The following is a 14,271-nucleotide window of genomic DNA, read 5'->3' as shown; positions in this document are numbered from 1 at the left end:
CAAGAAGTTTATGGTCTCAATCATTACTTCCAAGTCTTCTTCAATACAGCAGGATGTACATTTAGCGTATTATGGTTCCATTTAGAGTAAAATACGATGCGATACGATACGATACGATACGATACGATACGATGCGATACGATGCGATAAAGCAGGGTATCCTTTAGGGCAGGATTATCTTGTGACTGATCAATCAGGTGGGCCATGCTTAATCCTAGCCAATCAGATGCAGCAAAATGAACATCACGTCTGGTTTCAGAAACAAGATAGCGATGGACAAAATGCCAATCCCACAAACCACTGGGTGACGTCACTGGGATTATGTTCACTTCTTTTATACAGTCTATATGCATGACCTATGGTTTGACAAAAATATCTTAACCAAAGGTCCACGTATTAGTATTCAGACAGATTTTCTAGTTTGTTGAAGCATATCTTAACTCAGGGTCCACTTGCTTTTGCTTGAGCTTTAGCGGAAGACTGCAAAATGCAGACAAAACAGAAAAAGTCATGTTTGGCCTTGGAATCATTACAACCAGCAAGTTTTTACTTGTGCTTTGAGCTTTCAGTTACATCTCACAGGGTTAGCACATCTGCTAATGAAGACCGTGAGGTGTAAACGAAAGAAAAAACAGAAAAAGTGAGTAAATGGACTTCGAGTTGTTGTTTTTTTTTGTGGGAAACTGCCTAAAAATGACTAATTAGTCTACTAATAAGAACAAATGCTGGATTTTCACAGAATAGTAAAGCGCTAAAAGCCTCTATTTTGTTCTTTTCTAAATTGTGACTATGGATGTCGTCATTTGTAGGATGCTCATGCATTATTTCTCCAAAAGGGAACATTGGAGAGTTGTTAATGCCTTTCAGTGGCTGCCCATTCTCAGTGACCTGAGATCAATGTCCCTTTGGGAAGGAGATGAGAACTGCTGGTGCATTTTGGAAGTGAAAATACAGAGAGCACCATCCTAAAAGTAGGATGTTAGTGGGCAAAGAGGAAATCTCCTTAAATTGCCAGAGTTAACAGTGCGTGGTCTTCTGTCTTTGTGCTTTGATGAGAGCTCCATATTCTGCTCTGAAATGAGTCATAGTGACTTCTTGAACGTAGGATGGCATGGCCTCATGTGGCCGGGGGAAAAACTTTTATATTTTTGGCTGAATTGTTTGAATTGTGTTGTGCAAGTGACTCTGTATCTGGTGTTATCAAGTGATAGTTGGCTGCATGGTTCGAGGACGAGGTGATTTGTCGAGCATTTTTATTCTAAACTCTGTCTGCAAACAAAGTTCCACTCACTGACTGATAAAGATATTTGAATTGAATTAAACCAAATAGAAGTCAGCCCTAATGGAAAGTGGTCTTTTTTTTAACGATTATCATTTAATTCTCAGCGCCATTATCTTTCAAAAGGGAATAACAAACCGTCGCTTCGATGTATTGTCCATCTCATTTCTGCACAGTGACTAATTCCATTGTTTTCTGCAGTTTCTGTGGGTTTGGAGTGGGCAGTGAAAGCTGCTTGATCTTGAGGAAAGCACACTGCATATTTTCTTCCAGTCTTTAATAGAATACTGCAGATAATCCCTCTCTATTATTTTAGTGTGTGATGATATGTGATCACTGGGCACTTTGTTTCCACATAGCTCTAGGAAATAACTCCTCTGTGGGATAAAACTGGCATCCCACCAGATGGATGCAAATAAATCGCCCATTAGCTGAAGATCAGCTCTCATATTATTTGTTTGACTCCCCTGCCTTGCGCGATGGGATAGTGGCTCTGACCGCAGAGGTCTAAAGACTATGCCCCTGCATAGGTAAGGCAAAACACATTCTCAAAACTCATTTAGCTTGTGTGCAGTTGGGTCAATATCTTCCCATACAGGCTTTAGTTTCATACAGTGGTCAGCAAGGCCAAACAATTGAGAAAGCAGAGCGTAGCAGAAATTGTCAGAGATAGCGTTTGCTCTCTAACACCAGTCCCGTGCTATATATGAGGACAAGTGTGGCACAGAGTGTCTTTCTCTGCTCTTCAGCTTTTCTCAGCAGAAAACCAAGGACTTATTCTCTTTATCTTCGGTCTTACTTGAAGAGATCATTTGCTGCTCAGGACCCTGAAACATAAGCTGGCAGATCCACTTGTGGCTGCTATAGGAAAGAGGATAACAGAGGGAGGGAGTGGTGGTGGAGTCCCCGAGATCATGTCCTGTACAGCACGTATAAAGGAACCATCTGGTCCCTCCCCCAGAGATCAGGCTCCCCCAATTCCCTTCATGTTTGTCTCCACACAGTTGAATCATTCAAGGTACGTGCCTCTTATTTCTATTGTATACACCAAACAACTAGTAGGTCAAATATTGGTGTCTTTTGTGAGCTGCTCGGTGTAGAGATTATTTTCTTTAAACAGCAATTACAACTCCACTCCACCTTAATGATTCGAGAGGAAAGAATGGTCCACATTTTTAGTCAGTAAATTGCTTTCCTTTTTTTTCCCGAAGATGAGCCTGCTATTTGCTGCTGTCCTGTTATTGTGCTGCAGATACAACGCCACAGGAACACAAGGTGGGTCAATACTTTCCTCATTGAGGATGCAATAAAAGTAAACCATCTCATTACTCTTCCTACTCAGAAATTCTCATTTAGATTGTAGCCTGGATTCCACCAGTTGTTTGTCAGTTAAAATTTGCACTTGTCATCTCCTCTGGGGCGAGCAGCTCTATTTTAAATGCTCACTCTCAGACGTGATGGGAGAGCTTGTAGACATGTATTCACTCCTGAGAGGTGTTTCAGCAGAGTGTCATGCTGTTAAAATGAAACTGGTTGGATTCGAAAGATAAGTTAAAGGAATGGTCTGACATTTTGGGAAATGTGCTTACCCGCTTTGCTGTTGACAGTTACATGAGAAGGATGTCTGTCCGGTGAATCTGAAGCTACAGCCAGCGGGTGGTTAGCTTAGCTTTGCATAAAGACTGGAAGCAGGGGGAAACGGCTAGCCTGGCTCTGTGCAAAGATAACAAGGTGCCTATATATCTCTTAAACTGTACAAAAAACATGTTCACAGGAGGTTAATATCTAGATTATTTTTTTGCAGTAACTTCCTGAAGTCCCCAGTGGTTGCCTGGCAACCTCAGGGTGAAGAACTGCTCCATGCCAATAAATTGTCGCTGGAATGAGATTCCGTAGATTCAAAATCACTTTGTGGCATCATGTGGCCTGAAAATGGGCTGGAAGAATTTCTAGTGAATTGGGTAGTATGGATGTGCACAGATGTCCAATATGTCTGCTTGGCCTCCGGACTGCCAGTGCTGCAATTCAGATCACATACTGCCTTCAAACAGAATTTTGTATGTCTGATATGAAGGATCAAGTACAAGATATATATGGTTTTCAAGTGGTAAAATGTGCATGGATTGTTGCTAGGCAACTGACAACAAAATGAACATTGATGATTGATGGGGTTTTTTTGCATGGCTAAGGACCAAAAAAGTGAGAGGAGAAGAAAAACTGATCTCAACTAGAATAACTTCCCTTGGCTCTCACTGCGAACCCTGACTTGCAAAACCGAACTGTGAAAAGCAAACATCACCTGCACAAATATGAAAAGTACAACTTCTTGCTGTTTTGTGCTCCACCCACAGACCATTCTGATCACGAATGCCAAAGGCAGGGGGGGTCAGGAGCTGTGGAGAGTGTCCGGCTGCTTGCTGTGCTCAGGAGGTGAGTGACCTTGGAAACACACTTTGCGTCGTTCTTCGAAGGGATCACTGTTAGCGCAACCCTGTGCGCTGTTTGGGACCATGAAGAGGCTTCTCACTGCATCACTTCTGTTCCATTTCTCTGTCAGAGAGTTATTGGGAAAACTTATTTCACTTCTTTGTGAATTAGTTCTTTGTTTAAGGAACATTCAATCATTTATTTGACCATATGAGTTACATTACAGTAGTGGAATTTGACCTGCAGATGGAAAATGCGTCTTCCATCTGCAGGTTAAAGTTTGGAGTTTGGAAAGTATTTAAAGTATATACAGAATAAGAGAGTATAGAAAAATTTGCAGGTTAGCATTGCAGGGTACTAAAGTATACTATGCAATGGCATGTCTCCATAATTATTGGTTTACATTATAACAAATGACAGACAAGATACACAAGATATAAATGGTTGGAATGCACACACTGTTACGATGTGGTCATAAAGATTATCTAAATTCATGAAAATCAAATGTCCCTGCTGTGTTTATAACATCTGTTGAAAAACATGTTTGACTTATGCTAACTGTATACGAGCAGTCATATTAGCTTGCTTTATGTTGTCCCAACATAAATTCATCAAAGTGTTGAAAGGGGCCATCGTATATAAGTGTTGACTGTATGTGTCATTTTTAATTACAGATATTTGCACATTGGCAGATGCAGCTGTGCTGTGAGCAATGACAGAAAAACATATACACAAGCTGCTTTTCATCATTACATTCATAGCCTCTCTGTGTTATTGGGATTAACTACATTAGTGACAATAATGTATGCAAATTACTGTTTTGCAATACAGCTGAATATATGCAGTGTCATATAGTCTTAGCCGCCTTGATATCTTTAATTTTTTATCATTTTTCTTCGAGTGGCTGTTTATATAAGAGAATTTTCTAGAAGTGGGTCGGCATGTGTGGGACCGCCGTGACACAGCCGGGGCGCTGCTGCAGAGAGGCTGTCCTTTTGATCGCCTGGAGGACCCCAGAGGTTCCACTGTCCTTCTAAAGAACCGAGAGATCACCTTCCACCCTACAGAACAGAGACACCAACGGCAGAACAGACAGGTCACACAACTCCAGCCTCAGACTGTGCTGCTGCATCTCAGGCCAGGTGGGTGCATCACTGTCAGTATGTATATGTAGAACATGTATAAACCACCTTTGCTTTCAGTTGGATGACAGCACTGTTCTCCTGGCTTCCTCTGAGTTTATGGTCCTGATTGCAAGCAGAAGCAGGGGGGCTCCGTGCGAAATGTGATACCACTGGTGCAGATATGGGGCACTTAGTCATCGTGAACAAGCTGTTATTTGTTTTGCGTTGACTGATACATGGCATATTTCAAAATTATACATGTGGCATTTTTCCAGATGGAGTACAAGTTGAATATGGCCTCTGTATTGTGGCTTTGGATTCTGATCATACTTGTCAAAACAGTGCTGGAAACACTGAAGTCATGAGTCTCCCACCAAAACCAACAAGCCACAAAACAAATCCTTAAAGAAGTTATTTTTTGTCCAAAGTTTATATTTTAATTAAATATTATTTGCTATATACAATATATAGTTAGGAACATACACCAATCAGCGGGAAAATATAGAATCCCTTTAATTTACTAATTTGATTATGAGCTTTGAGGTGAGGTTCAAACGTGTGGATGACCACCCAGTAACCTGCACTACCTGATGGCTCTAGTGTTCTCCATGGAGGACGACCTGCCCAATGTCAAGAGGCTGTAAACTGACCTCACGGAAGAGATGAGGAAAACGACAAGTGACTTCAGAATCGTTTCCATTTCCTTCTCGCCTGAAATGTAGGCTAACATAATTTTTCTTAACTTTTTATAACTCCGCACTCCGTTTTATGGTACACCCTCGTGTCACATTCACACAGTCACACACCTGGGAGCTGCCCGGTACAGTCATAATCTTACTACTGGCCACTGAGCAGCACCACTGGAGCGATTGGGGATTAAGTGCTTTGCTCAAGGACAACTGGTGGCTTTTGAGAGAAGGGAGAGCATTAGTTATTCACTTTCCACCCTTCAGTCACAAAATCACTTCTCAAAACTTAATGCTACTTCTTACTCCCCTCTATTCGTTCCCACTCCAAAAAGGCTTTGGTTTGTTTGTGGACAAGACGGTGATGCCGTACATCAGCACTTGCGAAGGACATACCCCTGTAAGAGGACCGAGCCCTGGCCTCGTGTCCCTCGCTTCACCTACCACCATGTCCCGAGCCTCACTGCCAACGGAAGCCACTTCACAGAGCTAGTGGGGAGCCAGCGGATCTCGGGTAACCTGGATTTACCGGGGAGGGGGGGGGCTGGATGCACTGATGCAGGCCGCCGTGTGTGAGGTAATGCGAGGGAGCCCAGCAGGGAAGAGGACTGCAATACAGAGATTGTTGTTTTTGTTTGGGAGGGCATTATGTGGAGGAAAGTGGAAAGACTGCAGACAATAGATGAGAGGGGTATTTCACAATACTGAGCCTCCTTTGGGAAACTGCACCACTCAGTCTGGGTGTATTTTAAAATCATTATGAGTCTTTAGGTATGAAAATTTGACCTTAATAATTTCATAATGACTGGTTTTGAATTTAAGCTGTGAAGAGCATGAAGGCATAAAGAGTTACTCATTTGATAACATACAAAAGCAGAAAGGTAATTCTTTTCCAAAGCCTGTCAGAAATACTTATATCAGTCATGGTGCTCTATTTGCTGCCAATTGGCAGTTCATTGACTGATGTTCTTCACTCGCAGGAACAGATTGGCTGGAGGAATGTGACTCGTCTGCTGGTGCTTTCTATTGATGCTGGCTTCCACTTTGCCGGAGATGGCAAATTGGGCGGCATCGTATTTCCCAACGATGGAAAGTGTCACTTTGCACAACGAAGTGAACACCAAAGGAAATTTTCAGGTTTAAGCTTAAATAGTGTTTTAAATCCACATGTAGAAATAATGTTTTGTGTATTAACACTTTATTAAATGACTGTGTGTAATTGTGTAGTCCAGATTCACGCTCCCACTCTGAGGGTATTTTCAATTTCGGAGATGGAAATTTTTTGAAAACTCCAAGTTAAAAATTTGTGGTGTGATGCTGCCAATTTCAGAAATGGCAGAAGCCATGGAATTAGTTATTTGGTGGATGGTAGGTTAATATATTTTTGGTATGGTATATTAATATAGTTTTGGTTAAATTTTGATATTCCCATGCATTAACATTACCTTACCCACTTACTAGCTTGCTTAACTGTTAGCCTCGGTGCCTCTGCGGCTTTGTAGCTATAAATAACGACCACAAAATGGTATTGTCACAATTTAACCACCTGAATGCCAAGCATATCATGTACGCCATAGATATAGAAGTGTCGATGCCACATTTATTCATGAGACGTCCCTGCTAGTAAACTGAAGAGATGCAGACGTCTCCACAAAACCAACTCTAACTTGCTTCTAAGCTGATTTTCATGAAATTTGGTTATGAGAAATTGAACATGATACTAGTTATAAGTTGGAAATGAATTCAGTTACTGGGGGTGGATATACTCAGCGCTATGCCAAAACATTAACCTTTTAGCCACAATCTCTAGTGGGTTAAGAGTTGATTTTGTAATGAAGTCTGTGTCTCTCAATACACACATCAGCGGATCTTGACCCATCCAATATGGCAGAGACGTACACACACCAGTGGTGGCCAGTCGTGTACATGACTTCTCATGGTGTAACCACAAGCTCATCAGTTGCATTTGAACACAGCATAAAATTGGCATAATTATTACTCCTTTCAGTCAATACCTGATAAAAAAGAACAAGACTAGACAAATCTTTCACTGCTTATGGTAGCAAACAACAGCTGAAGGAGAGTAAATCAGACTCTCGCTCATTAGGAGGACAGAAACACAATTTTAATGGGATAATAATTTTAGACTTGTCTGCTTTGTAAGCAGCTCCATGCTCGCTGACAGTATAGTGATGATTTCAAGGTGGTCAGGGCTGTTGTCTGTTTGTTTTCAAGTTCTTCTCCCATGTGGAAAAAATGATAAATGTCCATGAATTTTAGCATGAGATATCACAAAGCCGTAATAATCAAAGCTTTAGCCCAACAGAAGAAGTCGTCACAGCCGTGTGTGTATTGTTTGAAGCACTGGGGAGCTGTGGTCCTGAGGAGCATACAGTGTTTATCCTATGGACCAGATATTGTAGCGCGTGCTAAATTGATTCCCGTCTGCAATCCTAGCAGTGAAATAGAGGTCCAGGCAGCTGCAGAAAGAAGTCAAAGACAGTGATTTAAAGGTCAGAATCAACAGCACAGTTCCCTGAGTAAAGAAGATGCTGACAGGCACACCCTGGTGGGAAACAGCTGGAGTGTCTGTGGAGTAATCCAAGCCAAAGCTTTCATCTCTTAATCTCATGTGTTTGTGTATAGATGCCAAGGTGGGTGCCTGTTGTGCGTGAGGGTGCTTGGACATGTGTGTGATTGTGTGTGTGTGTACGTGTGTTCATTAGGCTCATGAGAGTGTTATGTGTCTTAACCTTGTTGTTGTAGTCCAGGCAGTTGACAGATGGAGTGAATATAGATGCATTATTAATCTACTTCTGTCTGGATAAACGGCCACCCAAGGCTGAAAATGGACGTGCAAGATGCAGGCGCCTCTCTGAATGGTACTTATTTATCTATTGGGAGGAAATGGAAAGTCTGTCAGAGAGAGTGCGTGAAATGAGTGATAGAAAGCGTTGTTAGATGGGAGGGAAATGGGGGGGGGGGACAATGATAGAGGGAAGAGGGAAGAGGGAGAGCATGCTTAACTACTGATTACACATCTATATTCTCACCTGTAATGTACATTGGATTCTGGATGTGCACTTACTCCCTCCTTGTCAGGACCATCCTTCAGTGGCTCACATCGCCGAAACACTGAGGCAGAGGAAAATCCAGATCATCTTTGCTGTCACAGAAGAAGTCACACACTTGTATGAGGTACAGCAGAGACAATACATTCATTCATTATTCATCGTTTTTTTTGCTGCTATGAAGACTTGTTTTCTATCTTGTAGACCAGGGAAGGGAGGGGGGGGGCGGGAGTGAAGCTGCCATTACTGTGGTGCCACTACAGTTGCAATCTTTCTTTAAAGGACTTCACCTTTTAACTATTTTTACAGAGCTTTTTCCCCCAAAAAATATGCTATATCCACGAAACCTTCATGGATTTGAATGTAATTTCATGCTCCAAGTGAACCATGCTCTTTGCATAGGCTTCCAACATTACATCTGATTACAATGCAGGAAATCATGAATTACACATCTCTTAATTGTACAACTATATCAAATTTGAAACTTAATACGATGTAGCCCTCACATTACATTACAGAAAAGGTTAAATCTGCTAATATGCTGCATTTTTTGTTAACTAACAATAACTACACTAACATTGTATTGGTATACTTATTTAAAAATAATTTCCAAAAAGAGGCCGAGCACTGCAGTTTTTAGCAAACATTGCTCAGGAGTAAATGGTGTCTTTGTAGAGGACTCTTTTGAGATTTGTTGCTCTTGTGAGTATTTAGGGCAGCAGGACGATGTATGTATTGATTCAAAATAAACTACAATGCCCAACTGCATTGTAATGAAGAAACACGTCACCCAGTGCAGCAGTTTTTTGGACAGAGGAAAGACAGACAATAGTTGCTCGGATCAATTCATAGTTAGTTTTGGTCTTTTTGTTAACAATTAAAAGAATAAATAATGTCAACAGACTCCAATAGTTAGGTTTTATATTTGAATTCATGGGGGATTTCTGACTGTGACCAATTCAAGCATCCAAACTCTGGCACCATGCTCAATTTGCATGTGTTACAGTATCAAAAAGGTTTCTAGAAAGAGTAGCACTCAAATCAGTGATTGACTGTCAAAACCCACATATTCATTAATCTATGCTGAAGATTGTTTTATATGCTCCCTATGTATATTGTTTCTATTTTTATACTGTCTAAACCGTACATATTTTTTTACATCTCCTCCTGTCTGCTGCAACGTTGTAAATTTCCCCGTCGTGGAACTAATAAAGGAATATCTTATCTTATTGTTGCTTTGCTGCAGGGCCTAAGAAGCATCTTCCTAAAATGTGCAGTCGGAACGTTTTCTAACAACTCTCACAACATCCTGCAGATAATATTTGAGGCGTATAATGTAAGGGAGGCAGAAACTCCCTTCCCACAAAGGTCATTAGCCTCATATGTGTAGCCTGTTGACACCTCCTCATCTTTAAGAGGTTAACTGCTCTATTGACTGCAGGCACTGACCTCTGAGGTTGTTATGGAGAGCAGCAAGCTATCACATCTCCTATACTTCACACTGTAAGGACGGCAGGCCAAGACATGCTAAGCTGGGGAGGAAGTGATCCAACATCTCCATAGGTGACGAGGTGGTAGTCATGTGGCTGGCTCTGTGTGTGGTAAGTTGTGTAAGTGGAGCTTTTAGCATGTGGCCATTCTCAGCTGAAGCATTGGTAATGCTAATTATGATTACCTCATTAGTGGGGCATTATAGCTGTGCTCAAGGAATTCTCACCTCGCCTCCAGGTGAGCTTTAATGTAAGCGTTACACCACCTGCGCGCGTAACTGCTTCACAAAGACCACTCCGCGTTATTATTAAGCCCTGAGGCTATAATGAAGAGACTGAGGTCCTGCTAAGCCATGTATGTGAGTGCTAGTGTCAAAAGGACGTGGTCCTTCGCGTAGCCATGGCAACGGCACTCTGGAGAGTGGCACATGCTGGTAGGTGAAGTAGCTTTGATGGCATCAATTTTGCGAAACAAGCAAATTTCAGGTTATTCAGGAGGAAGTCAAGCAACAGGTATTTAGTTATGTTCCAGTCGTGAAGAGGGAAGCGTTGGAACATTGGGCGAACACGATCAAGGTCAGGTGAGGCGGTTGACTCACACCTTTGTCGCTGTAATCAGAAGCGTGCAGTGGACATGGAGAGTGTGTTCGTGGGACGTGTGTTTGTCATAAGAGCAGCAGAAAGCCCAACCATGCTTCCTATGAGCAGGTCTGTGAGTGCAGTGATTTCAGCTGTGATCAGCACGGAGCACTGCAGTGTGGAGGTGTGGGTAGCCCATGGACAGCCACTGTTAAATAACGTATGTCACACATTCAAAGAGCAACTGTTTTATCATGCCTTGCTATGTCAGGGCACGGCAGGTGTGCCTGTGGGGTGTGTATATGTCTCCCAGAGTTCTGTGGTCGAGCGTGTGAGTGCCCTCTCAGCTTGGAGTCTTGTCTCTCACTAGATGGACAGATTTGTGCAGGCAGAGGGGACTGTAACTGTGGCACCTGCGTTTGCTATGACAACCGCTTGCAGGGCCCGACTTGTGAGCTTTGCCCTTCCCGCCCCAGCGTCTGCACCTTGCACAGGTACTATGGCCTTTCTAGTGAAAGTAATACTTAAAATGGAGCATGGGAGTTTTGTAGTATGGACGTTTTGCAGCTCAACAGCTGACATCTTTATTATTACCTCAGCATGCTGTATTTAATGGATACAACAGAACTCCTCCTTCACTGTCCTCATACTAAATATACGATTAATATATGATGATTACACTGATGATTCTCTTTCACAGGCAATGCATCTCGTGCTTTTCACTGGGCTTGAATCCAAAAGAGTGCGAGACAAGGTGTGTCCACCTGAACCTCACTCTGGTAGGTCAGAGCACCAGTGTGCCCCTCTCCAGGCCTGCACAGGTGCATGGATGTGGACACAGAGGGTTGCAGAGAGCACTTCCTGCTGCGAACTCTGTCCACTGTCGTGGTAGGCGGATCCGATTATCTCTATTTTTCATGACTGCACCAATATATCCACAACAATAGAACAAATCAATACATTTAGTCAGTTCAAGCAGCTCCAGGGATTTTCTCCTTAATGTAAAAATTGATCCTCTGCGTATCATAAAAATGAATCACAAAGTAGGGTGTCACCGGAGAAATTTCTACATTAGACCCCTTCAATACAACCTATTTGCTCGTGATGTCAGGTGAATCGAATAAAAGCACAAAATGCAAACTCAGACACAAAGTTTGTTCAGAGAATAGAATGAGCAAGAACTTTTTTTAAGAACTTATTTTTTGATCGTTAAAAGTATATCATATTTCTTGATATTAATTTAAGTGATTTGTGTATGTTAATCCACTTTTTTCTCCAAAAAAAGAACCATAAGATTTAACAAGCATACTAAGTCCATCTGTAATAATAGATTTTTGGAATGTATATGATAAGGAGCCACGGCTTCCTCTGTTTCTCAAGAATGCCCGTCAGGTCCGAACGTGATCCTGATTACCGCAGTGCTATCAGCCTCTGTTGTGGTGCTGGGTGTGGCTTTGTTGCTGCTATGGAAACTACTCACCAGCACCCATGACCGCAGGGAGTTTGCCCGCTTCCAGAGAGAGCTGGAGCAGAGACGCTGGAACAGGGTGAGCCCAGCCCGAACAAAACACTTCTGTCAGTGCCCGTCAGTCGGAGGCTTTACAATAAATGTAGGAATTTGTCTTGGTGACACTGCTGCAAAGACAGTTTGACAGCCAACACTTGAAAAACAAGAGCGCGGTGGTAAACATGGCACAGAGAAAATACAATCAGAGTGAAGGAAAGGCATTAAACGTGTTTTTAAAAATGGCCGCACATACAGATTGAATCAAGTAAACAAACATGCAGCATTGTACGCCTCTGTGTCTCTGTTTTAAATCACAATAGAAAAAATAATAAATCAAGCTTGATCACTAAAACCACCAATTTCTGTATGTGACATGAAATGAATGTCTAAGAATCACCACATGGGATGACACTTGTTCCCTCTGTGTTGCAGAGGGACAATCCTATCTGTAAGAGTGCCATCACAACACAAATATAAAGAGCAGTGATAGCAGCTACGGGAAGAGATCTACTTTTCAACCAGGGTCCCCGTTGTGAAGCACAATGAAACAACATCCTCTATCTGAACTATTGACAGCAGTTGGTCCAACCTCTTTGGCAATGGGAGGAAACGGATGTTGATGTCTGACTTACTCTCCTTTGATCTCAATACGCAACGCCGAGCTGCCAGTGTCTGACCCTTCCCTTCCCTGCATGCACTGCACGCACACGCATTCAGACAGCAAACCCCTCACAAACCGCTGCTCATACAAGGTTACTTGTCTGTGGGATACGTGCAAAGTTAATGCCCTCAGATTAACAATCTACATCCGCAAAAGATAATTACATATGCTGTAATATTTTGCGCGAGGACAATCTGCTCTATATGCTGACGGCTGGCTCAGCTGTGTGTAACTTGGGTCTCAGAAGGCAAGAAGATAGTGAGGTGTGCATTCTGCATTATGCATAGTAATCCCAAAGGAGACGCAGGTCTTTACACGGGTCTCCACTGCCCTCTAGATGAGAGGAGAAGAAACTGTCGCCTGGCTGGAAATGATGGAGCAGCTTCACATTCGCTTACAGTTCACTGTAGTCAGAGAAGATGCTATTTTAGACACCAATATGAATCCCAGACTACTGGTGTGCTTTTGTACTCCAACAGACAACTGTGAATTCATCAAACGGAGCACCGCAGGCGTGACATGGTACAATGTAGTGTACAACTACAAAGAGCAGCCAGTGCCAGCTACTTTGCCAGTGCACTGGGCTGGATCATGTAAGCGCAGAGAAACAATGGGACGTTCAAATCTAAATGGATATTAGGGTTTTTCCACTGCCTACAGATGGCTGCTGATGACCTTGCTGGGAGAGTTGAGCAAAGCGATATTAATCACAGCGATGCCTCCTCCACCCCCAGAGTCACTGGGCAGGCGTGCATGCAGCTTTAACAGCCAGTGGGTGGTGGGAGGTAGTGGTGGTGCTGGTGCTGGTGCTGGTGATGGAGAATCATCACAGAAAATGACTCCATATGCTTCCACTATGCTGGATTCTCTTTCATCTGTGTCTGATCATAAAAAATGTGCCGCGCAATCATCACCAGCTTCAGAGCAGGCGGCAGAGGCAGAGGCAAGAGGCAAGAGGGAGCCCTGCCCTGCGACAAGACTCATGTGAAGGGGCAGAGATGGGGGGGTGGAGGGAGGTGACCAGCCCTGGAGACAGTTACATAACAAATACTGCAACCATGTTGGAAAAACACCGTAGCTCCTGCATCTCCTTACTTGTTGGGCTGTGAGTGGCTAAAAGAAATTTTGTCAGTGGCTGCCTTTTGGAAGCCTATGTGTTTTAACACAAGGGGATTTTTATTCAAGTGCATGTTTTTTTTAAATTTCTATTTACATGATTGCACAACCTTAATACAGACCTGCAGCAAAATATAGATTTTTATTATTATTATTACTATTATTATCACGAATATTCTCATTATTATTATTATTATTATTATTATTCTGTGGGCGGGGGACCAGTGAGCTCATCCTCCCCGAGCTCTCCACAGGTGATTGGTGGCAGTCACCCTCCAATCACAATTCGCCTGCAAAGTGGCTTGGTGGTCAGTTTGGATCTTTTTTTTTT

The 14,271-nt window shown here is 42.6% G+C and overlaps 1 pseudogene; it reads left to right on the top strand.

Annotated features, from left to right (window-relative positions):
* The first annotated feature begins 2,490 nt into the window (after positions 1 to 2,490).
* Positions 2,491 to 12,640, top strand: LOC139221435 (integrin beta-1-like; annotated as a pseudogene).
* Positions 12,641 to 14,271: the final 1,631 nt, after the last annotated feature.

The sequence above is a fragment of the Pempheris klunzingeri genome, chromosome 21 (genome assembly GCF_042242105.1).
Source record: "Pempheris klunzingeri isolate RE-2024b chromosome 21, fPemKlu1.hap1, whole genome shotgun sequence".
In the NCBI taxonomy this organism is placed as follows: Eukaryota; Metazoa; Chordata; class Actinopteri; order Acropomatiformes; family Pempheridae; genus Pempheris; species Pempheris klunzingeri.
This window is presented reverse-complemented; position numbering and strand designations above follow the sequence as displayed.